Source organism: Papio anubis, chromosome 5, assembly GCF_008728515.1.
Source record: "Papio anubis isolate 15944 chromosome 5, Panubis1.0, whole genome shotgun sequence".
Taxonomy (NCBI): Eukaryota; Metazoa; Chordata; class Mammalia; order Primates; family Cercopithecidae; genus Papio; species Papio anubis.
Window position 1 is genome coordinate 83,969,474 of NC_044980.1, and position 14,081 is coordinate 83,983,554.

Consider the following 14,081-nt stretch of genomic DNA (forward strand, 5'->3'; position numbering starts at 1 on the left):
TTGTGGATTTTATGAGGCAGAAACAGGTTGTTCAAAAAAGAAAAAATAATTAATTATCTGATATATTAAGAAGATAATAAATGCTATGGGAAAATAAAGCAAAGTGAGGAGAATCAGAAGTGCCACATGTTGGGAGCAGCATGCAGGCTGCAATTTTAAAGAAGGTGGGCAGAAATATTATTGAGAAGATGAGATTTGAGCAAAGATTTAAAGGAGGCAGGGAAGTTAGTCATGTGAGCATCCCAGAAGTAATATTCCTGGTGGAGGGAACAGCCAGTGCAAAGGCCCTAAGGCAGGAGCATGCTGGGCATGTCTGGGGATTGCGAAGAGGCCAGTGTGGCTCCAATAGAGTGAATGAGAGGGAGAAGAGAGAAGTCAGAATAGGTAAGGGTAATGACTCTGAGTTTAAGAAGGCTGTGGGAGGAATGACATAATCTGATTTATAGTTTTAAATATAAACAGAAGCAGAGTAGAAAAGTTATGATGCTATTGCAATGTAAAGGCAAAAAATGATAGTCACTTGGATTAAGGTGGCAACAACTGACATGTAGTGGTTTATTTAGAGTCACCTATCTCTGTTGCCTTCATTTGTCTTTATTTCACCAGTGTTGGCTTATATCATTAGTATTGTCTTCCTGCTTTCTATAGTTGAGTCATTAACCACCTTGTCTTATCTGTTTTGTTCTGCTAATTATAATTATATATATTTTATTAGTCTCCTAATTTTATAATTTATTCTTTCTTTGCCTTACTAAGTTTTGTTTTTCTCAACTTTTATCTGTCAGTTTCTGAAAGAAAGTCTTCCATTATGGTTTTGGATTTGTAAATGTTACTTTATATTAGTGTTTGAATTATATATTTTGAGGCCATTTTCTATTAGATGCATATAGATCCACACTGTTATATCTTCCAGGGGAAATCATTTTTTGAACCTTTTTAAATCTCTATGAATGTTTTAAAGCCTTACTTTGTATACGATTTCCTATTAGTATTACTACTCCAACTTTCTGTTCTGCTGTGGCATTTCCTGGCCATTTACTTTAGACTTTAAGGGTCATTCATTACTTTAGGTAAATCTTATATAGCACAGATCTGGAACTGTTTATATCCAATCTAGAGCCCTGTTAATTAGTGGGTTTTATACATTTACAGTTATTTTGATTGCTAATAAACTTTGAGTTATTTCTACTAACTTACTTTGTGTTTTCTATGAACTGAGCCTTTTGTTAGCTTCTGTTTTTACTTTTCTTCCATTGATGTGATTAAACAGTCCACTTTTTTGGTTACTAATGTGTATGGTTTTTAAAATACATATACTTAAAAATATTTTAAGTTAATAATGTATTTAACTTGTTCTTGAATGATACAAGAACTTTTATTTCCTTGTGTGGTTTATAATTTTTTTATTATAAGCATGGCTAGAATTCTCTGTAGGAATTCCTTGTGCCCTTTGACAGGGTCCTACATGATTTAAAGATTCCAGACCAGTTTTATCTTACATTCTCGGCTTCATGTTCCTGGTCTGTGTGAATAGTGTGAATTTGGATGTCACATCTACATGGGGCAAGGTTTGGAGTTCAAGTTTCTGACTGGTAACTATTTGCCACTCTCCCAGAGCAGTGCGCAAAGATTTTTCTGATTCCCTATTTATGATTTTGGCAGCCGTTCATGGCTCCTAGGTCTCTGCATGTAATTTAGTCCTGGCAATGTGCAAACAGGGCCCTGACATCTCCACACAGGCATTAAACCCTGCCCTTCCCAGTTCTGATTGCTCTGTGAGCCACAGGACTTCAGTCCTGTTACCCAGTGTGACATTTTGTTGTGGCTTTATTTTTGGCACATGAGGATTTATGATTCCAAATTTTGAGTTACACTATAAATTCCAAATTGTACTATTCTTATTTACATTTTAAGCAATTTATTTGTTTGGAGCAAGGGTGGGGGATTCTTATATATCAGTACTGTCTGCCATATTGACTTGAAGTTCATCTTTCACATTTTTACATTTAACAGATATTCAAATCTTAGTGATTGTTTTTATATTCTGAGTACTTCATTATACAGAGACATTTTTCATTTAACATTTCTTTTTCTCTTAAAGTCACCAAATATCTTGATTTCTTTATGTAAGAGAAATGAAGCATGCAGAAATTCCTAATCAACTACAGTTTTGTGATAACCTGATTTTTTCTACAGATACTAAATTTTAAAAAATTTAAAGTTTGTATTTAATGTGATTGCTTTCTGTCCTTCAAATCTTCCAAAATATAGCTGGAAGACCAAATCTAGTGTAGGCCGGGAGGTTACCTAAGCATTTTGCTGAGGCTTGTGAAAACCAGCTATGGTCAGTCTAAGCACAAACACATTCCACTCCATTCTAACAAGGTTTGGTTTACAAACTTCAAGCAGGTTAAAGTCTACATAACACAAAACTCATGGAGAAATCTGCCTCACTGGTTAGACTGAGCAAAGTTTCCTTAAAATTTGAAGAGAGATTCAAGAAGGGTAATATGTCATGGTAGATTATTAACATTAATAATTCCATTTTATTTTAGAAAAGGATGTGTTTTTAGAAGTTTTGTTATTAAGTACTACATCTTCCTAAAGTCTTCCTTCCATTTAAACGTTTTGAGAGCTTGGCCTAATTCCTTATCACAAGAAAGGCAGGGCGTACAGTGTCCTCACCGGTATCTCCATGGAAACTTTTGCTTTGAATTTCTGCTTTGCCTGTATTCTCTCTCTCCACTCTTGATTCTAGCTTCTTTCAGGTGTTTTCTTCTCTGTCTCTTATCCACAGAGCCATGAAGCAGTCTTCTTTTGTTTTTGTTTTTTTTCTTTTCTTTTCTTCTTTTTTTTTTTTTTTTTTTTTTGCATTCTGCCAAATTCTAAAAGTACAAATCAGAGTGACAAGCAGACAAAACAGCATAATGGGTGTTTTGGTGAACATTCTTTTTATCCCCCTGTTATGCTGCCAAGGCTGGAGTGCAGTGGCATGATCATAGCACACTACAGCCTCAAACTCCTAGGTGCAAGCGGTCCTCCCACCTTGACTTTCCCAGTAGATAGGACTGCAGGCATGCTAATTTTGTTATTTTTTTTGTAGAGACAAGGTCTCACTATTTTGACCAGGCTATTCTCCAACTCCTGGCCTCAAGCAATCCTCCCACCTTAGCCTTCCAAAGCACTGGGATTTCAGATGTGAACCACTGCATCCAGACTGACATCCTTATTTTTAAAGCTTCCTCTGCCGTCTGTAACACAGGAACTTTTGCAATGGCTCTGTTTCTCCTTCTAGCCCTATCGTTCTTCCACCATCCAGCCTGCCACCATATGTTGTATGCCATCCACCCTTTTTGATGTCCTTAATTCTCACTGCCTCCCTCTTGAGCTGTCTCTGGAAAGAAACCAAATTTTCCTCACTTTCTGTTGAAAAGCAAATCCATCTTCTCTTGGTGTCACCTTGTCTTTGTCTTGAGGTCCATGCACTTACTTCCCAATGGACTATTAAAGAGTTTTGCTGAACAAATTATTTCCCCAAGAATAATTCTGTTTATAAGATTTTAAAATAATATTTTTCTCTTCCCCAATATATGTTTTAGAATGATTTTACAACTTTTTGCTTAACTCCAATTTTCTGAAATATTACTAACTCAGGTTTTGTTAGATAATGAAAATTTCAAGAATGTAGTTCTTGTGAATGGTAAACTATTCATTTATATTTATATTATTTACTAGGCTAATTTAGTTAGAGCAAAAGGAATCTAAAAATATCTTGAATTGAGAAGCCAATATAGCTTGGGTATGAATAGTATAGATGAAATCATGTATCTGCCTGCCTAGTTTCAAATCTTCCTCCATCACTTACTAGCTGGGGTGACCTTAGACAAGTTATTTAACCTCTCTGTTCTTTGGTTTCCTAATCTATAATATCTAATAATAATAATAATAATAATCATCTCTCTCTCTCTCTCTCTCTCTATATATATATATATATATATATACACACACATATCTTACAACAATGCCTAGCACCTAGTAGGCACTATATACATGTGTCAGCTAAGATTTACTTACTTACACACAGAATCTCAAGAACAAAAATATGAGATAAAGGAAGCTGACAGATGAGGGTTTCAGATTAAGTGTTATAGATATCTGATGTTAAAAAATATACTTAATGAAGAAATCATTATGTTTCATTATATATTCTAATATACTCTAAATGAATTCACAATGTTCTTCACATAAGGAGGTAAGGCATATATCCTTAAATAGCTCTTAGTATTTTTTTCTGGCTCCTTAGGAAATCTGATAAAAGTAACTTACTCCTTTCAAGAGCTCTGCTAATGCTGGGTACAGTGGCTCACACCTGTAATCCCAACACTTTGGAAGGTTGAGGCAGGAGGATTGCTTGAAGCCAAAAATTCTAGACCAACCTGGGCAACAAAGCAAGAGCCTGTCTCTACAACAAATAAAAAAACTTGACCAGGCATGCGGGTGAGCACCTGTAGTCCTAGTTGCTAGAGAGGCTGAGGCAGGATCACTTGAGCCCAGGAGTTGGAGTCTGAAGTGACCTATGATTGTTCAACTGTGCTCAAACATGAGAAACAGAGCAAGACCCTGTCTCAACATGTGTGTGTATATATGTGTATATATATTTATACATGTATATATTTATACATATATACACATTTATACATATATATATTTTGAGATAGGGTCTTGCTCTGTTGTCCATATATATATATTTGTGTGTGTGTGTATATATATATGATTGTTTTTAAAAGGAACTATGTTAAAATATTGGTTACCCAGGGGATTCACAATGCCCATGAAGCCCATTCTTATACCTCAGATTAAGAATCCCTGGCTTAAGAGTTTCTGGCAGGAAATTAAATGCAAGAAAATAAAAATAAAATATTTTTAAATGTTAAAGATTATACAACTTAGATGACCTTTTTGTTGCCAGGGACTCTGATGGATCTAAAATGCTACCCTACTTGCTAGCTAGTAAGTTAGCCTGCCATAGTTTCATGGATACTGACAGATACGAACATTCTAGGTCAGAGACAATGCAATTTTATCATTCATGGCACAGCACACAGCACTGCTCCATGTTCGCATCAGTTCTCCTTGCCCCAAAGACCCAGGCAGGCAACACAAAGCAGCCCAGGAGGATGCTGTGCATGCAGTGGATTTGCATCACAGCTGAGGATATCCAAGTTTAGGAAAGCCCAATCTTTTATAACAAGTACAAGCAAACATGCCTTATCTTTGCAGTAGAAGGACATGTCTTTTTTATACTAGACAGTAAGCAAATCTGCTGTCTGCTTTAGAGGAAAGCAACTGTGTCTATCCTCCAAAGTGGATCATATATTCTTAAAAAAAAAAAAAGTCCAGAGTGAAAGCTGTCAGTGCCTCTGCTTGCAAGCCATGCAGAAACAAAGAAAAAGAATTGTCTCCCAATGTTTGTCCCATCAAGTCAGGAAGGGAAAATTTTGTCATATATTAGTTGGGAGAGGGTGGATAAAGTTAGTTATGTGGATGGATAGATAACTAATAAGCTCTTCGCTGTAATCAGAAATAAGAAAAGAACATGACGTATGTGATGTTTGCCTTCAGGGAGCTAACAGTCTGGTGATAGTGACAGGTTTTAAACAGATAAGCCATAAAATGATTAATTGCAATTTAGATAAGTTTCACCAGAAGAAATGAAGATTTATGAAACTATATATTGAGGGACTTGATCTAGTTTATGATATCAAAGAAAGTGTCCCTGAGGAGGTAACATTTGAAAACAAGGCCTAACAGACAGAATAAAGTTGAGCATCTCTTATCCTAAAACCTAAACACTACAAAATCCAAAACTTTTTGACCGCCAACATGACATCACAAGTGGAAAATTCCACACCTGACCTCATGTGATAGGCCACAGTCAAAATGCAGTCAAACTTTGTTTCATGCACAAAATTATTAAAATTATTGTACAAGTTACCTTTAGGGTATGTGCATAAGGTATACATGAAACATAAATGAATTTTGTTTAGACTTAGGTTCCATCCCTAAGATATTATATAAGCAGATATCCCTAAATCCGAAAAAAATTCAAAATCTAAAACATTTTGGGTCCCAAGCATTTCAGATACTTCACTTGTGGTAGGAATTGTCAGGTAAAGAGTAGGGAATACAATATTCTGGGTAGAAGGAAGACCCTATTGAATGAAGGAACCCTGTATTATTAGAGAAACTACAAGAAAGTCAGGATTACTAGAGCATTGTAAGACAAGCAGGAGCCAGATTGGATTTTGGACTTGATTTTGATGGCAATGCAAAGGCAGTGAAGGGTTAAGAAAGAGAATTACCTCATTATATTAGCATTTTAAAATGCCCCTTCATTGTTGTACGTGGGATTGGTTGTAGGGAAAAGGATGAATGCAGACATTAGAGTTAAGAGCTTATTGCTACAAGCCCAGCAAGAGGTGATAGTGCTCTGGCTACAGACAGTGACAGTGTGGATGAAGAGAAATGAATGGATTCAAAAAATATGTTTATAAAGTGTAGTTGTCAGACCTGCATGATTGATTTCATCTAGAGGGAGTAAAAGAAAGTCGTGGATGATTCTCAGATTTCTGGCATGGGCAACTGTGCAGGCAGAGTGCCTAGAATTAACTAGCCTCTTGGGGATTCATCTCATAAATTCACTTCTATTTCAGTGACAGCAAGCATGCTAGATATATACACACAGGGAACCTGATTCTCTCCAGAGCCCTAAGAACTAACTTTGGTACAGATAAAAGATGAGCTGTAGGGAATTGAGATGTCACACTCACCTCAATATACAGGTAGTTTTTACTTGAATTCATAGAAGAAAGAATACCTTTGTGCTCTCAGTTGGTTACAAATTGCACCTCACATTTTCCTACCAGTATGATCCCTTTTAAGCTGTATAATTTACACTGGGGTATGATGCCATCATTAATGCTCCCCATGTTGATTCTAATGAGGCATATGTCCTTTTCTCATGCGGAGAAAAGAATGCTCTTACTACCCACAGATATTCTGAATATGTAGTTGATATTCAACCATATCAAATATTGAACCTGGTGCTTCCAATATGTAAGTTATTCCTTAGGATTAAGAAACTACTAAAAGCATTTTCTTGGAGTATTTAAAATACAATTGACAAAAATCCAACTCAAGCTAACATAAGAAAATGTGTAGCTCATATAAGTAAAAACTTTCAGAGCAGGGTAGGACTCAGGCAGTCATAGATACCCAAGATGTCATCACGCTGCTGTCTTGCTCCATGACTCCCTTCTGGAGTCCTTTGTTACCCTCGTTATTGGGCAGGCTTTCTTCATGAAGTACAAAAGGAAGTCACTGGCAGCTCTAGGCCTACACAGTCCATCTGATTTCCCCGTGGAAAAGTGTCTCGCTTCCTGACCATGAAAACAGGGAAGACTGAGTCATGTATTCACCTCTGAGCTAAAGCTCTGATTGTCCAAGTTGGGTCACCTGCTTGCCTTGGCCAGTCTAATTGGAATCATATTTGGTTCTGGTTCTAATCTGTTCTCCACAAGAAGAGGAGATTTTATCCCAGAACATGGGGAAATAAAGATGGATGGGCATGCAAACAAACAAATAATAAATGCCCACTTCAGATAAGTAAATTGGGGAAGAGCTGAAACATCACAGAATGACTTCAGTACAGGCTAGTGTAGAATTGCAGATGTGGAAGGTTAAAACAAGGTACATTGATATGAGATGAAGAAAAGATATTTATGCAGTAATACACATGAAAAGATAGAAAGACTGTAGTATGTTGCTTGTGAATCCATAGGTGTCAAAGTTTTAAAAACAAAGATGTACAAGGATGAATAAAAACTATGTCTAGAATGTGGGAATGATGGTTTAATTTTGGTATTTTACTACTCTTAAATTAGATCCTTGTATCTGAGGTGGAACTCCTCAGCTAAAGAAAACTGAAAACAATTAGAAAGATCCGGAAGAGCTCTATGAAGATGAGTAATGGGTAGAAAGTAAAATTTAAAAATCAATAAATTTGTATGTAGTGTTTTGTCCATGCAAAATAAAGCTCTTTGAGGAGGATAAAATATATACAATTATTGCAATAGCAAAAGAGAAATATAATGCTTTTACATATATGGTTTCAATTCAGAAAAAAATGCAGCTATTTTTCTCTTTGCATCCATACTCAAAATAAAACAGAATAAAAGAAGTTCAAGCAGGTGCACGAAATATTTGTATGAGAGATAAATATTTTTAACTTGGAGTTAATAACTGTTAGAATGAATTTCAAGCCTTCTCTGGGATCTTTTAAAGTAGAGTTCCTTCTCATATGTTTGGACCGTGGGGCACTGTACTGCTCAAGGGTAGAGTGACCAGTTAGATGACTGTATGCTTCATGAGGACGGGAATCCTCTGTTGGGCAAATTCACATCTGATGGGCTGGAGCATAACGGTCTCTAAAATATTTGCTAAGTATGTGTTGATGTTAATTTGTATTTCACTTAGTTGTTAATTATATGTTTGGAATCTGTTTTATGGATCTGTTTAACAAATATTACATTTATATTGGTGTTGTCGTCATACATACATGGCATCATACGTAGACTGCCAACTTTCTAGCTGCTGTGTTTTCAGTGAGTAGAAGCTAGATGTGCTCAGTAAAAGATGATGACAAGAAGAGACTGATATAGTTTCCAGTTATCTGCAATTTTGGATCATCTGATCCATTGTCTCCATCTATTGTCAACTAAGTATTCATTTCAGGAGTAATTATGGAAGATGAGGTTTGTTAATATTACAAGTTATAATGAATATGAAGGACACAGTCATAACACCTTTATGAATAGACTCAATATTGCATCCAGGTCTTTAGGGAATTAAGCAACAGAATTTAGGTTCAGAAAAAATACTTAAGGACCATTTTCTACCCAATCTTATCTTCTTCTCTAGTTATCTCATTATTTAAGTGATGATGTGTTGGAGACCTAATTATGTTAAGAGACTTGCCCATTTACACTGTTGGTGGGAGTGTAAATTAGTTCAACCATTGTGGAATACAGTGTAGTGATTCCTCAAGGATCTAGAACCAGAAATACCATTTGACCCAGCAATCCCATTCCTGGGTATATACCGAAAGGATTATAAATTATTCTACTAGAAAGACACATGCACGCGTATATTTATTGCAGCACTATTCACAGTAGCAAAGACTTGGAACCAACCTAAATGTCCATCAATGATAGACTGGATAAAGAAAATGTGGCACATATACACCATGGAATACTATGCAGCCATAAGAAAGGATGAGTTCATGTCCTTTGTAGGGACGTGGATGAAGCTGGAAACCATCATTCTCAGCAAACTAACACAGGAACAGAAAACCAAACACCACATGTTCTCACTCATAAGTGGGAGTTGAATAATGAGAACACGTGGACACAGGGAGGGGAACATCATACAGTGGGGCCCATTGAGAGGTGGGGGTTTAGGGAAGGGATAGCATTAGGAGAAATACCTAATGTGGATGACAGGTTGATGGGTGCAGCAAACCACCATGGCACGTGTATACCTATGTAACAAACCTGCAGGTTCTGCCCATGTATCCCGGAACTTAAAATATAATAATAAAAAAAGGAGGGAGAGACTTGTGCAATTTGAAATAACCTCTTTATGGCAGAAACTGAACTAAAACCTACTTGAAAGAATTTCAATTTCCTGAAGCTAGAGGAGAGTTTTCAGAGGCCTATCTTAACATCAATATTGATTTCAGTTGGTCAATATAATCTCTACCTTCATATCATCTTGAGACTCAATTGGTTGACCATTTTCATAATGCTCTAAGAATGAACTCAACACAGACATTAAACACATGCATACTATGTTTGTTTTTCCTTATGTATATTTAAGGAAAGTATTATATTTGAGGAGAACTTAGGGGATGTGGCTAAAATTAGCCCTCCACTAGGAAGTATTTTTGAGGATGAAGAAATGTGGAAGTTATTTAACTGCTTTACAGATGTTTTAAGCTTGAGGCTCTTAGTTTTATTCATTTACTGTGATCTAATTACTCTAATTCGTTCACCACTGACCAAGGAAGACATAGTCGTTCAGTTCAAAGATCTCCCCAAGCCCTGCCTGAACTTCTCTGAAATCAGTAGAGTAGTTAATGCATGATGAAAAGATTGTGGTTTGCTACAGCAAATTATTTTTATCTTAGATAATAAAAACAGCCAAGGAGTCATAATGGTGGGAGTCACCAGAAATGATAATGAATTATAATAAATATCACAGTGCAATTGATATATTAAAAACAACAGCTTTCTTACAGCCACCAAGTAAACTGTTTTATATCATTCACAGCTAGGCCAGAGTTGTTCCTTGGACCTAAGGAAACATGCCTACCTAGGATGTTCAAACAAATGTTATATTGCCTAAGTGGGATATGTTCAGGGTTTTAGCCAATCACATTGCAGACAGCTATCTTTAAATATTAAAGCAGGATAATTTAATCTGAATTGAATTTCAGTATTAGAAAATAGAGCAGCCTTTTAAAAATAATACCCTCCACATTACCAAACAATCTCTGTCCTGTTTCCTTTATGCAGTTATAAAATTATGGAAGTCAGGGTTTTAACAAACTTGTGCTTGTAGACCCATAAATGGAAGGCACCCTAGAAAGCAGCCTCCATGACAGTTTCACATGTGATTCGGAGTGCTGAAAGGGCTTACTGTTTGGCTTCAACTCTTTATTGAGATCCTTAAAACTTGATTTCTGGGTGTTTTTTTTTTCCTTCCCAAGAGAACAAACAAGCTATAGTTCAAGGCAGTACTAACCCCAAGCATTTTTATTAATGTTTACTCAGCAACAGTCTGAGCTTTGTATGGTTTCTTTATCCCCAATTCACTGTGTATCTGCAATTTCCTGTTCACCATCTGGGAAAATCAGATGTAACTCTTATGAGAAGAGGCACCAACGTTCCATCTCTACTTCATTATTTCAGATATAATCAAAGGAGTAAATCTACAGTGTGTTCTTGGCTGTAATGCAGTAGAGTTGTCCATTGTCTGAATACAAATCCATTTGTGTTCATCTTCTTCTAAAGGAATCTCTTTTCCAGATATAGTTCTATTAAATACTCTATCAATAGTTAATGCTTAAGGTTTGTCAGGTTCAAGCTGATAAGCCATACTTCTTAAAAAAAACTAGTATTCTTTTATCTTGATGCTGATACTCTTCGGGGCTCTAGAGGTTCTTGCTACCACTTTTGTAAGGAGACATTGCTCAGTGCTCTCTGCCCCAGCAGCCATTTTGTTCAGAGAAACCGTGTACACAGTGGTTACAGCAGGGACTCGGGAGCCAGACCAACTGCTTGGGTTCAAACTCTAGTTCTGCCTCCTCCTAGAATTTAACCTTGAGAAGTTAAATAACTTCTCTGTGCCTCAGTTCCTCCATTTATAAAATGGGGATGATAATTCTAGTAATTACCTCTTAGGATTATTGTGAGGATTAAGTAAGTTATTCTAAGTATTACTGAGAAGAGTGCTTAGCACTTAGTGGGCAGTACTTAAAGGTTAGATATTTGTATAGCTGCTCTTATCTCAAGGCTTTGCATTTGCTGTTTCTTCTATCTAGAATATTCTTTCAAACTTCACATGGTATGCCCTCTCCAGATGTCACTCCTCAAATAGGACTTTCCTGGTCATCTTTTTCACTGTTCCTATTTGCTGCTTTATTTTTTTAAAGCCTTGATCACCATCCAATATTATATTTTATATTTATTTTATATTTTGAACTCCCTGATTCTTCAAAAAGAAAGTAATCTTAATGAGGTCTTTTTTATAAGACTGTATGCCTGGAGTCTAGAACAGTGTCTGGTATGTACATAGTAGATGCTCAACAAATATTTGGAGAATGAATGAAGAAATTATTATAGAAAGATATTTATATTAGAATGCATTTCTGTAGATGTATGAATCTCTCTATCAGAACTCTCCAGAGCACAAAATAATCACAATTACTACAAGATAAATCAGATCTTGTTTTAGGCTGTGCTTGCAATGCATTGAACACTAGCCTCATATGAAACACTTAAGAGTGTCTACAGGGACTCACAACATAAGCCTGATCTTTTAGTTTGACTTCTCAAAGTCAGTTATATTTTCAATATAAATGAAGTAAAACATACACTTGAAACAGAAAAAAATAGTACAAGTTTAAAAATTTAAGACAGTTCTCTACATACAAAAATGATAATACTTTCTATCGCTGGTCAAGAAAAACTCACTATTTTAAGTAGTAATCACTTGTGTGCATTTTTTTCAGTATTGCTATTAGAAGAACTTTCTCATTTTCAATTTTGAATCATTCAACAATGCATTGTTAGAGCTGTTGCTTTGCTTTACCACATACCACCGGGTAAAATAGCCAAAGTCTGTTTAAGCAGGTTAAGTAAAAATGGAAAATGTCAGAAAAATGGAAGACCTCCTAGCCCACACCAGAATTGCACTTGCTTTGATACTATTATCTCAATAATGTCAAACAAAAATGAATTGACTTTGCCTTTTGAAATTTTATTTAGCTACGCACTGTCAGTACCTTAAAGATAAAAGAATAAATGTTTCTTCTTTCTTGAACCCTTACTGTGTACCAATATGCTTAACATTGAGTGGGATACAAAAATGCGTAAAGTTATGTTCTTGAAAAGTTTATAGTCTCTTTAGAGCAACAAGACAAAAAAAACCATAAGAAATCAGTACATATCAGTAAATCATTCGTTTCTAAAAAAATTCAGATGTAGGAAGATTATGGTGGGTGGTTGAGAACACAAGAAGAGATGATGCTTTGCCAAACATTAAAGGATGAAAAGCATTTTATTAGGTAATTTGGAAGGAGAAGAGAACATTCCATGCATGAAACACAGCATGAGCAAAGATAAAAATGACAAATTATGCCAGACATTCAAAAAGAAGAATTGGTACCATTACTGTTGACACTATTCCACAAGACAGAGAAAGAGGGAATCCTCCCTAAATCATTCTATGAAGCCAGTGTCACCCTGATACCAAGAACAGGAAAGGACATAACCAAAAAAATTACAGACAAATATCCCTGATGAACATACATGCAAAAATCCTTAACAAAATACTGGCTAACCGAATCCAGCAACATATCAAAAATATAAGCCACCATGATCAAGTGGGTTTCATACCAGGGATGCAGGGATGGTTTAACATATGCAAGGCAGGGGGCGTGCCCAAGATGGCCTAATAGGAACAGCTCCAGCCTCCAGCTCCCAGTGTGAGCAACACAGAAGATGGGTGATTTCTGCATTTTCAACTGAGGTACCGGGTTCATCTCACTGGGGTGTGTTGGACAGTTGGCACTAGTCCACGGGTACAGCCCAACCAGTGAGAGCTGAAGCAGGATGAGGCATCGCCTCATCTGGGAAGTGCAAGGGAGAAGGGAATTCCTTTTCCTAGCCAAAGGAAATTGAGACACACAATACCTGGAACATCAGGTAACTCCCACCCTAATACTGTGCTTTACCAAGGGTCTTAGCAAACGGCACACCAGGAGATTGTATCCCACACCTGGCCCAGAGGGTCCCATGCCAACAGAGCCTCCCTCATTGCTAGCGCAGCAGTCTGAGATCTAACTGCAAGGTGGCAGCGAGGCTCGGGGAGGGGCGCCCACCATTGCTGAGACTTAAGTAGGTAATCAAAGCCTCCAGGAAGCTCGAATTGAGTGGAGCCCACCACAGCTCAAGGAGGCCAGCCTGCCTCTGTAGACTCCTCCTCTGGGGACAGGGCATAGCTAAACAAAAAGCAGCAGAAACCTCGGCAGAGGTAAATGCCCCTGTCTGACAGCTTTGAAGAGAGCAGTGGATCTCCCAGCACGGAGGTTGAGATCTGAGAATGGACAGACTGCTTGCTCAAGTGGGTCCCTGACCCCTGAGTAGCCTAACTGGGAGATATCCCCCACTGGGTGCAGACCGACACCTAACACCTCACATGGCAGGGTACACCCCTGAGATAAAGCTTCCAGAGCAAGA

At 37.0% G+C, this 14,081-nt stretch overlaps 1 protein-coding gene across 4 annotated transcripts in view; it reads left to right on the forward strand.

Moving 5' to 3' along the window:
* Window positions 1–14,081, forward strand: part of ADGRV1 (adhesion G protein-coupled receptor V1) — a 585,058-nt gene that overhangs the window by 440,266 nt on the left and 130,711 nt on the right. The gene's annotated exons all lie outside the window — the stretch shown is intronic.